Consider the following 13895-nt stretch of genomic DNA (forward strand, 5'->3'; position numbering starts at 1 on the left):
AAATGCTTGCCCTCACACCATATAGCATTGAACATAGTGCACGATAAAAGATGGAGTATCTAAACAAAATAAAGTGTTAGCGGGCAATCTTTATTTCCAACCAATATAGCACACAATAGTTACAAACCTTACCGGCTCATGCCAAGTGGTGGAGTCATGGAACCGTCACAAATTCTCATCCAATCTCCTGCGGTGAGTGATTGTGGGAGGACTTCATTCCCAGGGGCAACATATCTAGGATGATCAGGTGGGAGAAATCGATGGTGATTCTCATATATGAACTTATTCAATGCATCTGCCCATGAGGCAACTAGCGAAGGACCACAAACAGGACATGCATGGTAACTGGATGTAGTGAGACCTGAACAATAGATGCAATTAAGAGTTGAAGGTGCCATATCCTTTGCCTATTCATAGCGACAGCATAACATGTCCTTTCTAAATAGCCATAGAGGGTGGAAGATTACAATTCACCAATATCACTGGCCATACACTGTAAGAGGTGCTTTTGAGACCAAATGGGTTCACACCATCCATACCCAACCCAAGTCTCAAGCTCCTAGGTTCTTCCCTGAAGCTTGGCCATGTGTCTTCAATATTATGCTTCCACGCAGGAGAGTCTGTGGGAGTTCTCCACTTGCCATCGGTTGATCAATGGGAGGAATGCCATGGCATTAAAACTTGCATTGCTCCATCCATATATGGTTTGCAAGTTTAGTAACTCAATGGAGGCACGTAGAACAGAGAATGTGCATCCCTCAAACAGTGCAGTCGATGCTGTAGTAAAAAGATCATCCTGCTCCATGCTATCATCCCTCCCTTGATGGACATATAAATCCCGCATCATATCATCAAACACCTCCTCCTCCATGGCTTCATGAGGTAATGGTGGAGGGCTACTATCACCATCACTCCATGCATCCGTAACGGTCCCTCCTGAAGATCCCACCTCATATCACTAATGCTTCTCCTCCTCATGGCGAGCATAGGGCAACATATGCAGGTGGGGCACTGCATCCTATATCAAATTAAAACAGGATCATAACTCAAACATATGAACACCCATAGGTATCTCAATCAACCTTAACTCTTTAACACTTACCATGTTTATGGTCGCATCCCATTCTCCATACTTTGAGATGTGATTGAGTGTAATCCTGTGTGCATGATACATGTTTCCTCGACATCGATCACACATACATTTGATTTTTTACTCCAACCACATTTCGCGACGGTGGATATGGAGGGATTCATCCTCACTGGAGTACTTGTTCAAGATGAAGACATCCTATAAACAAACAACCCAAAAAATTTTTCTTTTCTTCAAATATTTAATTTTAAACTCTGTGGCGCGTCTAAAGGCACATCTAAAAATGCAACTGTATGTTCTGTGGTGCATGTCTACAACCGCATCTGCTTTGTGTATCTAGACGTGCAATTACATGCATATTTAGATGCGTGTATAGACGCACTATTAGACGCGCTTATAGATGCGGTTTTTAAATCTTCTTTTAGCGTGCTCGATTTGCTTTTCTTCACATTACTTATACTTCGCGCGGCTTGCTTGCTTTGCTATTAGTAGATCCATAGTTTCGACGCTTAAGAGGAAGGCACCCACACTTACTTCTAAGCTTACACTTAAGAGGAAGGCACCCACACTTACTTCCAAGCTTAAAGGAAAAGAGGGTGAACAAGGAAGAGAAGCAACTTTGAAAAAGGAGAAGCAGCTTCCATACCTCTATCCAAGGTAAGTTTTTTTACAGTTGATCTTTTTTGAAAGTTGCTCTCTTTGGATTTTTCCTTTGTCGTATCCAAGAAACGCATGATTTTGGTATCAGCGTTATGTTTTTGTGTCGAGCACATGTCCTTTTCTACTTTTTAGAAAAGTCTGTCTGTCAGAGCGCGTCTATAGATGCGTCTTAGAGCGTGTCTAAAAATTGCATCCATAGGCGTGTCTAGATGCGCGTCTAGCCTGTTTGCAGACACAAACAGCCACATCTATAGACACACTATTATACGCAAAAATAGATGCACTTCTCAGATGCGTCTATAGATGTGCTCCAACAGTAATCTTTTCTTCCCTTCCCCTTTCTTCTCAGCTCATTCGTAATCATCTTTTTTTCTTTTTTCTAGTTCATCATGTGGCCAGGAAGCTCTTCGGGCTCACCTGATCTTCGGGAGTCTATTTTTAGGAACTTTTAAAATGGAGTCCTGCAGAGTTATACGGGTATATGACGGGTACTCTAAACACCTCCCAGGAGTCGGCACTACATACTCCAAACTACCCCACACCAACTGAGATTACCCCAGTGGAGTCAGCACAACCCAGCCAGCTACACAACCGAGGCTCTTCTCCCATGCCGTCTTATCCCCCTTCCCCCATGCCATCTTATGCCCCTTCCCCCATGCCATCTTATGCCCTTCCCCCATGCCATCAGGAGGTCCTTCTATCTCACAGAGCCGTCGGCGTAGTACTCCTGTGCAGTTGAGACTGTGCAGTTGAGACTCGATTCTCCAGCTACGAGTGGTCCACCTAGTCCCGTGCAATCTCCAGCTACGAGTGACCAGCGTACTAGCTCGACATGACACGGTAGCAGGCGTAGTAGCAGGGAGAGTGGTGGAGGATGCATGGCATAGTGCTTTGGGAGGGGTGGTGGTGGGGACGATGATGATTCAGATGATTTAGACGTGGCTCTGGGTGATGGTACGATGTTCTATGACATCACTCAGACAGGAGGCATCTTGATGGATGCACGGGGGAAGGACATCATGGCCTTCATGCACTTTGTAATTGCTAACAATTACATAGATTGCTTTATCTAGTACAAAGACCAGCCAAAGAGGTTGGCTGATGAGACCCTTGCTGCTGTTCGCTCTAGGTATCCTAACCCCCCCAATTGTCAGTTCACAGATAAATGGGCCAAGTCAAATATTGTTACGATACTTGGTAATAAAAGATCTTCACTTAAGAGGCAGGCACTAGTGAAGCTTGCCAGGCTCAAGGGAGGTCAACCACTAAGGGGCCCGCCCCACACCGCTCACAAGCATGAGTGGAAGAAAGCAATGAAGTCAGCGAGGGAGGACCCCAATCTACAGCATGTGGAGGCATGAAGGATACAGATGGAGCAATATGGAAGCATGCATTTTAGAGTAGGGGGTGTTGAATCATGGGAGGCCCAATTTGTAAGTATCGATCTCAAATTATATTGCTTATGTAGTTTATTAGGAGGTTGTTTCTTTGTACTAACCCCTCCGCAAATTGTGTCATCTTGCAGCTTGATATCGTGGGTAGATAGCCTACTCCTATCAAGACAGCCTACCACCACCACCATCGAAGAGGAGATACATGGAAGCACTTCTATCATGACGGGTTGATTATTGAGGAGTAGTATATCCGGGCTACTGGAGCGGCCCTCGAGGTATTTGAAAGTAATTAAATAATGTCAATATTATAAGTAAAGATTTGATTTTTCATACATTGATATATGTTGTCCCTTGTTTACAGCTCCCTGCACAAGAAGACGAGCAAGAAGACGAGAAAGGAGGCAGAGAAGGGAGCATAGAAGGGAGCGTAGAAGGGAGCGTGGAAGGGAGCGAGGACGTAGAGAACATAGATTAGTCATAGAAGTAGTGCTGGTGGCTACTCTTTTTTGTACTTAAAGCCACTAGCTTGGCTTCGTGCCTCTTGTATATACACTCCTCTTATTTTTTGTACTTGAAGCCACATGACGTGGCTTAGCTTCGTGCTATATGTACATACAAGCACTTTTTGAGCTTTCAATTTTATTGCATTTTGGAGTTGTAATGTTTTATTTGGAATTGTAATTAAAATGGGGTTGGCTATAAGAATTGAATTACACAATGTGGAAATGGGATTCTTGTAACTATATAGCATACACAACATACATAGCATTATGTAAATTTTAAAAAAAATATTATGTAGTGCATCTATTAGTGCGTCTATAAACGTGTCTATATACGCGTCTATCTATTCGAGAAGCATCTATTTGCGCATCTATAAGACCGTTTATAAATGCGTCTATACATGCGTTTAACTATGCGTCTGTCTGTCTTTTAAATTTTTTAGCAAAGCATCTATTTACGAGTCTAGATGCGTGTCTATACATGCGTCTGTCTGCTATATAGACGCGTTGTTAGACGTGGGTCTCTAGACACAAAAATAGACACGCAAATAGACGTGCCCGTAAACTTTTTTTTTTAGTTCAGTAAACATGTCTGTGTGTGCGTCTGAGGGTGCTTTGTCTTGTTGTGTTGCTTGTAGACATAGTTGATGAGGTGGCCATTATAGGTACCTTCATAGTTGGTGGATTTTTTTCTCGAGCAGTTTATGAAAATTTTGAAGGAATTTGTAAGACAAAGAGCAAGACCAGAAGCAAGCATGGCAGAGGGATGGCTTGTGCAAGAGTCATTAGTATATATCATGGAGTTTCTTGTATCCACGGATCTTGATATGCCGGAAGCTTGGCATAACAAGGATGATGATCGCATCATTGGCAAGGTTCGCCACGAAAAAGGGATTGAAAGAAAGATGAGCGACGAGCAAATGGAGAAATTCAATAAGTTTTGTATCCTCAATAGCAAGGAGATGCAGAAGTGGATTGAGAGATATGAAGCAGCCAAAGCAGAAAGAATAAATGCAAGGACAAGATTCAGAGTAATGTATAGGCAATAACAACCATATCCTCCGGATATCGCCCTTCTCCCCACTCACATGTCACTTGATTGGCTACAACTGGCTCTACGTCTACGTAAAGCTGAACACGATGGAGAGACAATAAACGAGCACAAGCGAGAGTTATCATCTGGATGTATGATGCATGTAAGTTTCTTACCTCTTGATGTAATTAAGTGATTATTTGTTGGCAATATACGCTATAAAATAGATGCATCTTCATTGTTTTAATGAAGCTCTTTTGCAGTACAAAAAGTACAGTCCATTATGGTCATAATATGGACGACATTTTCGTGTGGAATGCATCGATTCAAAGAGAGTCATGTATGATTGTGGAGTCATGCCTAACTTCACACAAGGTAGTCGAGCAAGTGCTTCGGATAGCAATCTTCTCTCCTCACAGCTAGATTATTGTGGAACCATATGCGAAATCTATGAAATTGATGCCACAACTGCATATGTTGCCCTATGCTCACCGTGAGGAGGCGAAGCGTCGACGATATGAGGTGGGATCTTCAGGAGGGACCGTTACGGATGCATGGAGTAATGGTGATAGTAGCCCTCCACCATTACCTCATGAAACCATGGAGGAGGAGGTGTTTGATGATATGGTGTGGGATTTATATGTCCATCAAGGGAGGGATGATAGCATGGAGCAGGATGATCTTTTTACTGTAGCATCGACTCCACTGTTTGAGGGGTGCATATTCTCTGTTCTACGTGCCTCCCTTGAGTTACTAAACTTGCAAACCATCTATGGATGGAGCAATGCAAGTTTGAATGCATTACTCAAGTAAGCTTTAAAGTCTATTTTGCTAGTGGGTCAATTACTCCAATGCTTTTCCTCATTTATGGTCTTCACGTGTAGGCTATTGTGTAAAATGCTTCCAAGGGAGAATAAATTACCAACCTCAAGAGATGTGGCGAGGCAACATGTGACCTCTCTTGGAGGATTAGATTACAAGCGCATCCATGCATGCGTCAACGATTGCGTTTTGTTTTGTGGACTACATAAGGATGCGAGAGAGTTCCCTACTTGTGGAGAGGCAAGATATAGAGTAGATCTCAAAACTTTGGACGTGTGTCGTAAGGTTTTGCGACATTTTCCCATAATCCCTTGCATCCAACATATGTTCAAGTGCAAATCCATTGCAGAGCTCATGTCATGGCATTCCTCCCATCGATCAACCAATGGCAAGTGGAGAACTCCCACAGACTCTCCTGCGTGGAAGCATATTAAAGACACATGGCCAAGCTTCAAGGAAGAACCTAGGAGCTTAAGACTTGGATTGGGTATGGACGGTGTGAACCTATTTGGTCTCAAAAGCACCTCTTACAGTGTATGGCGAGTGATATTGGTGAATTATAATCTTCCACCCTCTATGGCTATTAAGAAAGGACATGTTATGCTATCCCTTCTAATTCCAGGGAAACATAAAGTAAAAAATCCTAATGTTTATTTTAAGCCTTTGATTGACGAGCTAGAGATACTTTGGAGAGGTATCGAGGTGCATGATGTGAGCAGGCCTCCCTCATCATGAGACTTCAACTGCAAAGCAGTCTTGATGTGGATGATGCATGACTTCCCAGGCTATGGCAAGTGTTCAGGTAAGCATTGCACTTCTAATTATGAATAGGCAAAGGATGTGGCACCCTAAACCCACCTTCAACTCTTAATTGTGTCTATTGTTCAGGTCTCACTACATCGGGTTACCATGCATGTCCTATTTGTGGTCCTTCACTAGTTGCCTCACGGGCAGATGCATTGAATAAGGTCATCTATAAGAATCACCATCGATTTCTCCCACTTGATCATCCTAGATATGTTGCCCGTTGCAATGAAGTCCTTCCACAATCACTCACCACGGGAGAGTGGATGAGAATTTGGGACGGTTCCATGACTCCTCCACCACTTGGCATGAGCCGATAAGGGTTTGTAACTATTGTGTGCTATATTGGCTGGAAATAAAGATTGCCCGTTAACACTTTATTTTGTTTAGATACTCCATCTTTTATCATTTACCATATTGGTCCCACCTCAAGATCAATCACTTGCTTGATCCCATGCATATCTTCAAGAACGTGGCATCTACCATTTGGGAGCATTTGAATGGGACACGAGATTCCGTAGGCATAAGGGAGGATCTACGTACCACAGGGAGGATGCATGAAGCTTGGCCACAAGAGAGACCAAATGGGCGTGTTTTTTTACCTCGTGCACCGTGGAGGTTATCAAAGCTAGAGATGGCGACGGTGAAGCGTGCTATTACTACAATTCATACTCCCACTGGATGCATGAGGTGTTTGAAGGGAGCCTTTACAAAGAGCAAGAAAAGAGGTGTAGAGCAATTATATGGCTTGAAATCTCATGATTGGCACAAGATGCTTCAAGTAAGTATTTTATGTGCATAATATCTATTTCCTTTCAAATTTGTGAGTGAATAATTATAAGCAACTAATAAATCACCTCCTCATGGGTTTAGTTCATACTACCTACTAGCATTTCACGTAGTGCATCGAAGGACGTGAAAGATTGTATTTACAAGATGGGCGAGCTTGTGAGGTACTTTACATGATACAAAATATGATGCGTATCAATGCTCCATGCAAGGTCTTCATATTGCTAATATGGTGTACTTTTTCATTTCTAGGTATGTGAGCTTAAAGGAAATAGATCCCACCACACTTGAGAATGCTTGAGTTATGTTAGTGGAGGTGGTTCTGGTTTGTTTAGTGGAGGAGATTTCCACATTCTATTCTCACAAGGCAACTACATCTTATAGTGCATTTGGTGGATGAGATTGCTATATGTGGTACTATACATGCACGATGGTTGTTCTTCCTCGAGCGCTTCATAAAGACCTTGAAAGGCTTCGTGAGACAAAATGCAAGACCCGAAGGTAGCATGGCCGAGGGTTGGTTGGTATAAGAGTCACTTGTATATATTTTTGAGCTTCTTGTCTCCTTCTTGTTGATGTGAATAGCTCTCTCGCACGACTATGGAGAGATGATGAAGACCTAAGGATGACCTCTATTGTGCCTCAAGGGAAAGGACACAACAAAGTAATAGACATGGAGTTGCATAATAGTATCAACCTCTATTGCGTGCTTAATAGTGATGTGATCAAAAGATGGGTGACAAGATATGAGGATGCAAAGGCAAGAAGACAAGAAGAAAGGGCCCTCTTTCGTACACACCACGGATCTCGTGTGCCATACCCTCAGTATCTAAGAGCACTTCCAAAGGATATTCATGTGGATTGGCTACTTAATAAAATGGAGAAAGCAGAGAAAGACGAGGGGATGCATATCACAATGGAAGAATGGGAGTATGCTAGGGGATGCATGAGCAAGGTCGGTATATAGAATGTTATGCATAAGTTAGGAACTTTCCATAATTTAGATTGCTTATTTAATTGATTTTTTCTTGGTGTAGTGCACTATGTTCAATGCTTTATGGTGTGAGGGCAAGCATTTTCGAACACAACGGATTGATGATAAGAGAAACACACAAGGTTACGGTGTCATTTCTAGCTTTGAGGGAGCCAATGGAGCCAATGGAGCCATGGATGATTATTGTGGCATAATCCAAGATACTATTAAGCTTGAATTTCGACGCTTCTTTGTGTATGTTTTGGATGTAAAGTGGTTTAAGGATGTGGTGGAAAGAGCCCCTAATGCAGCAATCAAATGCCATGCAAGTGGCTTTGTAACTATTGACTCCACAAAGTTTTAGCAAAGTAGGAAGGACACTCTAGTACTTCCACAACAATGTGAACAGCCCGGGGGATTCACAGGAGGAAACTTATGATATCACGTTGGATGGACAAAAATAGTAGAGCCTAACCCACCTTCACAGCCACACTCATCCACGTTTAAAACACCCGAACAACACTATCACAAGGCCAAAGGAATTCATTCAACATCCTTCTCTCTACACATTTCCAGACACAACTCAGACTCTGGTTACATTCTTCGAGAAGCCACACAACCTCAGAAAGAAAACCAGTGGACTACACAGCCCAACATGATGCTCCTACCACTGAGCTCAAGCTCACAAAGCATACAAAGACATAATGCATCCAATCCCACAATTCATCGGACAACCATCCACAACTTCCTTATAGATTAAAGGAAATCTGACATGCACTACGCTCCCGTATCACAGCTCACCACCCTTGGAGATCTTGATATACTGCCTGGCAAGGCCTCTCTGTTCTCAACACTAGAGTATTGGTGTGCATTCAACAACTAGCTAGCCATAAGCATGTTATTCCATCCTCGTTATTTCTTCCTTTATGAGGACCACCTTTGGCTTCATAGCTCAAACACCTCATGGAGCACATATACGTCCTTCCAAAATCCACCCAGTCGACAAAATGATGATGCCTCTCGCCATGTCCCAAAGCTCTGCCTCCGAGCAATGGTCGACCTCCCGACCGGATTACACCTCCTCTCCTCCTTAGTAGAGATCCCCCTCTGCTGCGTACCCTCCACAGCCAAAGGCCTCTTCTTCACCCATATATCCTTCAACCTTCATCTCGAACCATGCAGCCCCTCTTCTTTTCGTGATGATCTCCCTTCCAAAGCTCTCCTTCTGTTGCTCGTCCACGCACATAACCTCCTTTGTCATCAAGCCTCAGCACCCATAGCTTCTTTCCTGTTGGTCCTTTTAACAAGCTCCTCCTTGCTCACGTTTTGCTTTTTTAACCAAACTCCCCTCTATCCTCTTCTGAGAACCTTTCTGTAAGGGCAACGGCCCTCGAGCCAGATCCCTCAACCTCTAGTATGGACAGTCGTCCTCTTCATCAAACCAGTCGCTCCCAGCTAAGGCAACGACTGCCCTTCCGTCACCCCTCCAGTGATCACAGCCAATAACGCAGCTTCCCCTTCCGCTCCTTCTAGCCGTCGCCTTCACCCTTCAGAGCCCCTTCTTCACGTGAAGCTTTTGAACCAGATCCCCAGCTCGCAGAACAAAACGACCCCCATTGCCTCTCTGAGCTCGCATCATCGCGACCACAGTCAGGAATTTACAGGACTTCAATAAGTGCCACTTCGTCACACACAACGAACCCACAGCCAAAACTCTGCTCTTTGTTGCACACGAGCCTCACTACGCCTTCCGCTCTCGAGCTCCTTGAAGCTCTCCACATACCCGTCATTAAGCAACCTCTCTCCCCAGACCTTCAATCGCTCACGGTTTTCCTTCTTCCTTGGAACTCTCTTATTTTTCAACTTCCTCCCATCTACTACGAGCCACTCACGCGATCCCCCAACTCACTTATGTGCAGCTCGTCCTCCTTCATCAGCATATTGCGATCCTCATCGACTCCTTCTCCCACTCAAGTCTCTCCCAGATCCCGTCGCCTTTCATCTCCAACCTACAAAGAGCGTCGCCCCCAATTCTCCAAACTCCCTCTCCAACGCAGTCCTCTTCCCAAACCCTTCCGTTCGTGTTGTTGCAACGCCCGCCCCCTCTTTCAACTTCCTTGCCGTCTCCTTTATCCAGAAGCCTCCTCTGCTCCACCGAGCACTACGAACCTCTCCTGCTCACTGAAACTCCCCCACACACACCTCCTCCCTCCGTTGAATCCTCGTCCCCCTTCATCGTTGCCATCCTCGCGAGCTCATGACCAGAAGCTTCCTTCATCACGTAGCCACGTGCATGCATGCTCCTTTCCAAATCAATTTGGCCACCTTAGCTTTATTTGCCACCTCATCAGTGACATTTTACCACTCTCAAGACATTTCCCCCAAGTCACACACCAAGGCACTTAAGCACATATTCATTGACTATGTGCACACAATTGCATGCCACCAGTCGTTTGGCATTTGATTGCCCACTGACCATCCACATATGATGAACACCATCCCGTCCCTGGTGGATACCATGAAGTGCTCGAAAGTTGCTCACACAAAATCTGATTGAACGCCAGCAAGCACACACACAGGTTGAACATCACACATGTACATATGTTCAGACGAGTTTGGGGTTTTCAAAAATCTTCACACAACGTGAGTGTACAATAGGGGTTTTTTTTTTAATGAGGCATAAGCTTATACATTAGGGGTGGGGGGCCTTTTATTTTTTCCCAATATTGAATTTAAGTTAGGGGGGCCATGCCATATTTAAGAGGGGGGGACATACTATAGGCTATCTTGGGTGACTAGTCCAAACAAGTTTGGTTTTGTGTATGGTTTTAAATCGTCATAGGGAAAGTAATCTAAATTTGCTTATTGTGTGATCTAAATGCTTGAGAAAGAACGTAGATTTAAGGAAACGGGGGACATAATAGAATTTTGGTGGTATCTTATAAGCTTAAATAGGGGTGTTTTATCATCCTACATGGATCTTAAATAGGGGGTTTTCTTGAAGTTCATGCACACAGGTGACGTCCCCCTTTCATGAAGAGTGAATCCCCCGAGGTGAACAGGTACTGTGCACACATATAAAAATACTCGCTTTTAAATATTTGATGTAAGGAACATAACATGATTGTATTTGTGTTTGAATTAGGCTGTCTATCAACCAATGGTGGATAATAATAGATGGTGGCATGTCATACCTATTATGCCACGTTCCAAAGTGATGTATACTACATTTACTAATATGGAGCGTATGGAGGATGATCATGGACATGGATGCGATGATGACCGTGATACGAGAGAGGAGAATGATCATGAGATAGGAGATATAGATATTGAGGCCATTACCCATGAGGACGAGCCTACCATTGGTGATGCTGATTTCGATGAGCACATGAGTAGCACAAGTAGTAGTGGGTTGAATGTATTTGTAGATCTAAACACTTGTTTGGATTTTGAAGTAGATAGTTTGGCAAGGGTTGATCTCATTGAGGATGAGATTGGAACCGTAGCCCATCATTAATATTGGCAAAACTATTTTACATATTGTCTCATTCTCCTCACCTCACTTAATTCTTGTATATGTGGGCTTGCAAAAAAGCATTGATGTTTTTGTTAAAATTATGTGCTTTGGTAATCATGGGAAATGTTTGGAAAGCAATGATGTATTCCAAAATCTCACTTTCTATATTCTCTATTTTGCATCTAAATACGCGTCTAATTCCCAATATAAATGCACAAATAGACGCGCTGATAAACGCAATGTTAGACGGGCACGTATTTTCTCAGTGTAGACGTGCAAATACGCGAGCTGTTAGACGTGCTATTAGACGTGCCCGTAATTTCTCTATTCAAGCAATGCCTATAGACGTGCCCACTATTTTGTGCATCTATCAAGCACATCTATAGTTGCTTTGTGTTGTTGTGCAAATGCACTTGAGTTGTCATAATGCTCGAGGGAAAGTGCTTCTCAAGCAAGCATACCACTTTGATGGATTCCACCCTAGCCTTCTTGATGCTCGATATGGAGATCTCTTTTTGAGATATCCACCTATTTCACATGTCCATGTAAGATATATTCATAATCAGTCTACAGATTATTCATACTAAATTGAAGAAAATGCAATCAATGCGATTTGATAGTAAGCATACCTCACAATACCACTGATCTTGAATATAGCGTTTCTAACATTTTCTTGTAAGCACCCTTTTATTATAATTGGAAGGATGAACTATCACAACAAAGAAGTCATGTCAAGAATATAACATAATCATAATTACACTAACGCATCACGATCATCAGTACACTAATCCTACAACTTAGAATACTTGTAAGACCTTGTGCCAATCATGGGACTTAAGCCCACTAAGCTTATTGTCCTTTGAAAATGCTCCTTTCAAGCAATGCATGTACCTTGTGGGTGTTCGAAAAGAGGGAATGTCTGCCTTGATTGCTACCTCCTCTCTCATGGAGAGGATCCATGTTGCTTTTGGGAGGATAACTTTTCCTGAAGCATGCACTCAAGGCCACAAACGAGACATCCTATTCATAGCACACAAGTCTTCTTGCACTCCTCTCAAGTCTTTGGAACCAACCAAGTGTGCCCAAATAGTACCCACATTTTTGAATATATGCATGGGATCCAAGAGGTGATTGATTTGTAACTGACCCCAATAAGGAAGCTCGTGAAAGATGGATAGCCTCTTCATACCATGAGGAGGTTCCTCTCCATTTTCCCTCCAAGCCTGAATCCAGTCACTTGCCTTCAAATATGGTGGTGGTGGATCAAGCTGACCTCCACGCGAGAGATGGTCCATTGGAAGGTATCGAGCATGACCTTCATAAACATTTTTCCTCATATTTTTGGAGTATTGTGCAAGCGATTTCAAACCCAGTCCACAAATAGGACAAGCATGGTACCCACTTGTAACAAGTTCTGCATGCATGCATGAATGTGTTAGTATAATACATGCGTGCGAAAGAGAGTCATAAAAGCATAATCCTATATTATACATGTAAAGACACAACCACATACCTAGGCACTCTCCATATCCTGGGTAGTCATGCATGGTCCACATCAAGATACCATTGACCAAAATATCATTGGTATGTCTAGGAGCTCTGGAAATATTAAAGACCCCCACTCCTCTCCATAAGATCTGTAACTCCTCTATCAAAGGTGCCATGTATATGTCCATATTTTTGGCCTTGTACTTCCCTGGCACAAGTAGTGCAAGCATGAGGTGTCCCTTCTTTATTGTTAGCCATGCTGGGATATTGTAATTCACCAAGACTATGGGCCATATCGACCAAGATGTCGAGCGTAACCCGAAAGGATTCACACTGTCCATGGAGAGCCCAAGATGTAAGTTGCGTGGCTCCCTCGCAAAGTCTGGCCACTGATTGTCCATGTGCTTCCAAGCTGAACAATCTATGGGAATCCTCAATGTGTCATCAGTGGACCGATGACATGCATGCGAAGTCATCAACTCCGCTATGGATTTGCATCGGAACATGTGCTATATTCTTGCAATGATGGGACAGTGTCTCAAGACCTTTATTGGTATTTGCTCACCCCACAAGTCATCTCTATATCGTTGTTCCCCACACTTCAGACAACTAGTCAAATCTCCATGCTCACGACAAAAGAGAATACAGTCATTACAGCAAGCATGGATGGTATCATAATCAATATCCACCATTGTTAGCATCTTCTTCGCTTCATCTCTTGATGCGGGCATGGTATTTGGTGCAGGCAACATCTTCTGGAGCAACCTATCACAATTCAAACATACATAGGCTTCGAATAATGATGATTCTCAAACATACATGATG

The sequence above is a fragment of the Dipteris shenzhenensis genome, chromosome 1 (genome assembly GCF_047967505.1).
Source record: "Dipteris shenzhenensis isolate YYH24624 ecotype China chromosome 1, Dip_SZ_1.0, whole genome shotgun sequence".
NCBI classification, from domain to species: Eukaryota; Viridiplantae; Streptophyta; class Polypodiopsida; order Gleicheniales; family Dipteridaceae; genus Dipteris; species Dipteris shenzhenensis.